Source organism: Chrysochloris asiatica, unplaced genomic scaffold, assembly GCF_000296735.1.
Source record: "Chrysochloris asiatica unplaced genomic scaffold, ChrAsi1.0 scaffold00064, whole genome shotgun sequence".
NCBI classification, from domain to species: Eukaryota; Metazoa; Chordata; class Mammalia; order Afrosoricida; family Chrysochloridae; genus Chrysochloris; species Chrysochloris asiatica.
Genome location: NW_006408582.1, coordinates 9,250,241 through 9,254,084, shown reverse-complemented (window position 1 = coordinate 9,254,084; position 3,844 = coordinate 9,250,241). Strand labels below are relative to the sequence as shown.

The window sequence follows — 3,844 nt, the reverse complement described above, 5'->3', positions numbered from 1 at the left end:
TCCGCGGGAGAAAGATTGAGGTTTTCTGCTCCCGTAAAGATTTACAGCCTCAGAAACCCTGTACAGGGTCACTATGAGTCGGAACCGACTCCACGGCACATAACAACAACAACTATTATTGTAGAGTTATCTATTTCTTCAATTCTTTTAGAGTTGATTTATCTATTTTGAGGCTCTTTCATTGGCAATACAGGTATTTATTATGGTTATATCCTCTTGCTCAATTGACCATTAATTACAAGATATTGTACTTCTTTGTTACTTATGCTGGTTTTTGCTTTAAAATCTATTTTATCAGAAATTGACATTGCCATTCCTGCCCATTTTTTATTGCCATTAGCTTGATATGTTTTTTCCATCCTTTGATTTTCAATCTATTTTTCCCCCCTAGAGTTTGTTGTTGTTGTTGTTAAGTGCCGTCGAGTCGGTTCCCCCTAGAGTTTAGGACTTTTTAATTTGTTCCAAAGTCGCTGAAGCAGAAACCATGATAAAACATCCTGCTTGCCTTTATAGCCCCCCAACTAAAACAAACAAACAAAAAAACTACTTGTAGGAAAAAAATTCAAATCCAGTCAAAAACACAGGGCAGCTCCCTTTGAAATGTGTTCCATAGGGTTTCTAAGTAGACCACAGGGCTACTGTCTCAGAATGTCCTCAGAAGGTGCTGTCATGATCCAGTAACAGAGTAAAAACCCCAGAGTCCTTGCTTTCAAATGGAAGAGAGAATAGACAGGCACGGAAGATCTACTCAAACTTTGTCTTCCTTTCTTGTGGCTTGTGATCTCCTCCTCTGCATCCCCGGAAGCCTCCTTGCCCTCCTTCCCGGCCTCTGCCACTAAATCCACCCTGGTCTCCTCTGCCATGGCTGCCTCTGCCTTCAAATCCTCCTTGGCCTCCACCGCATCCTCCGAAGCCACCTTCACCCTTAGGCTTGGCCTAGTCCAAGGTAACTTTGTTTCCATCAATTTCCCCATCCTCCCTGGTCTCCTTGGCGGCTTTAGCATCTTCCTCACTGTTGAAGTCTACAAACCCAAACCCTTTGGAGAAGCCTGTTTCCCGGTCTGTGACTATCCTGGTGCAAGCAGAACCATCAAATGACTCCTTCAATGTTTCCTCAGTTGTGTCCTCAGACAGACCTTTGACAAAAAGTGTTTTGGAGAGCTGGCTTCTCACAGTAGGAGATCCCCTGGATCCTTACAATTCCAGCCTGATGGCTCTGCCCTCAATTTCTTTCTCTTTTATTATAAGAATTTAAAGCTTCTTAAGCATCTTCACATAACACAAATTCTATAAATGCGTACCCACTAGATTTGCCATTCTGTTTCTGAGGCACCTTGATAGCAGTTGCCTTCTCAAACACTTCTTGGAGAGTTTCTTCTGTTGCACTGTAGTTACTTAAAACCAGTGTTTTTTGATTCATCGCTCCAGGTGTGGTCTTCCCACCTCAGTGGTCTTGATTTTGACCTTTCTTCCAGTGTAGTACAAAGCTATAGAACCGCCATCCATCTCTGTTCCTTGCATTTCTTTAAAGGTTTTCTCAGCATCAGCTTCTGTTTTGAATTCAAGATAAGCAATCTCTTTATTCTTTCCATCTTTGCTGACTAATCTGATCTCCACGGTATCTTCAAACACTTCTTTTAATTCATCCTGAGTGACTTTGTAAGGCAAGTTTTTGGCTAAACGTGTTCTGGAATCTCAGTCTTTCGTACTGTCTTTTCCCTTTGGTCTCTCTAGTTTAATTTCATTACCAAAGACCTTTAAACCAGTGAGTTCCAAGGCTTTTTCCAGGTCTTCAGCAGATTCAAAATCCACATAGCCAAATTCCCTAGTCATACCAGTTCTGACGCCCATGACAACAAGATCATTTTTAGCAAAAAGGTCACTGAGACCAGTTTTAAATTCTGAGCAGACTTGTTACAATTCAGATTTCCAACGAATAGATTGAAAGCTGTAGTTGGTTCTACGGCTTCCACTTTCTGCTTCTTGGCTTCTGGAGCTGCTTTCTGTTTGTCCACTTTCTTCTTTTGTTTTCCAGGTACTTCTTTGACAGGTTCTTCCTCCTCTTCACCATCATCCTCATCTTCCTCCTCGTCGTCCTCTTCCTCATCATCATCGTCATGATCTTCCTCATCATCGTCATCCTCAGCCACACTCTTGGCTTTCACAGGAAGTACCTTGGCAGGAGCTTTCTTATCCTTTACCAGAATAGTGTCCATGGCCTCTTCTTCAGAGTCATCTTCTTCATCCTCCTCATCATCTTCATCATCATCCTCATCATCCTCATCCTCATTATCAAATTGAGGGGCAGCTGCTCCTTTCGTCATGATGGGCTCAAAATTATCCTCATCCTCATCATCTTCCTCACTGTCTTCCTCATTCCTTGTTGCTCTCTTCCTTCTTGGCATTCCTGCCATTCTTTGCCCCTTTGACTGGAGGAGCAGCTCCCTTCTTACCGGAGGTCATGACCTCTGCTTTGCCTGTGGTGGCTCCCTTCTTACCAGGCTGCTGTAACTGTCTTCTTAGCTGGTGTGGTGGCTGCCTTTTTGCCAGGGGTGACAGCTTCTTTCTTGGAGGGTGTGGCAACCAACTTTTTTGTGGGGGAAACCACCACCTTCTTTGATGACAGTGTGATATTCTTCTTGCCTTTTTTCTGAGGAATGACAACCTCTTCTTCACTGCTTTCTTCTTCTTCTTCATCTTCTGACAGTTCCTCATTCTCACTGTCTTCTTCTACCTGTTTAGGGGGAGAAGCCAGCTTCTTGGAATCACTGATTTTTCCCGGCTTTCGCGAGCTTCCCCATGATGGCGATTGGAGACAGCAGAGGATGTGGCGGAGGAGTGGTGCAGATGAGACTATGGGAACACGACATCCACTGTGGGTGCTGAAGAGGCTGGAGCGCACACACTTAGCTACCAGCTAGAGCTCGAGACTTGACTTTCAATCTATTTTTGTCTTTGTGTGTAAGATGTGTCTGTTGTAGGCAGCATATTCAAAGATCCTGTTTCTTTATCATTCTGCTACTCTTTCTCTTGACTGGCATATTTACTCCTTTGATATTCAGTCTAATTATCTATCAATAGATATGAATTGATTGTAGTCGTTTTGCTATGTATCTTTTTGCGGGGCTGCTGGTTTCTTTGTTAATACATAATTTTCTGTGTTGAGCTCATTTTGTGCATTTTTTTGTCAATTTTTTTTCATTGCTGCTGCTTTAATGTTTGCTAAATCTTCATGGATTTCCTTTTTCTTGATTTGATGTGAAAGTGTGTCAATTTTCTTGAGGCTACCCTGTGATTTTTTTCATTTTTCCTCAGTTTAAAACAGTCTTATCTGAAATCTACTTGACTTCCTCACTATTTGGAAATTCTGTAACATAGACCCTCTTTTTTCTTTGCTATCTCTGGTTCCCTATCTTCCAGCTTCTAGGTTTGTTTTACTTTGTATACTTTTATTGTATTGGGTCATGTTGCCTTGTATGTGAATTTCAGGTTGTTGTCTGCTGTTGTTTATTCTCTGTCCTAAGGAATCTCTTAAGTATTTTTTGTAAAGTTGGTCTGGTTATTACAATTTCCATTAATTTCTGTTGTCTGTAAATGTCCTAATTTCACAGTTGTATTTAAGGAACAGTTTTTCTGGGTATATGTTTCCTGGTTGGCATTTCTCCCCCAAGTTTCTATATGTCATTCCATTGCCTTCTTGCCTTCATGGTTTCTGCTGAGAAATCAGAGCTTAGTCTTAGTGGCTGTCCTATGTAAGTAACTTTTCCCTTTTTTGAGCTGCTCTCAGAATTCTTTCCTTGTCTTTGATTATACAGTTTGATCATGATCTGTCTTGGTGATTTTC

The 3,844-nt window shown here is 41.6% G+C and overlaps 1 pseudogene; it reads right to left on the bottom strand.

Annotated features, from left to right (window-relative positions):
* Positions 1–744: 744 nt before the first annotated feature.
* On the bottom strand, positions 745–2,801 carry LOC102838224 (annotated as a pseudogene).
* Between the last annotated feature and the right edge of the window lie 1,043 nt (positions 2,802–3,844).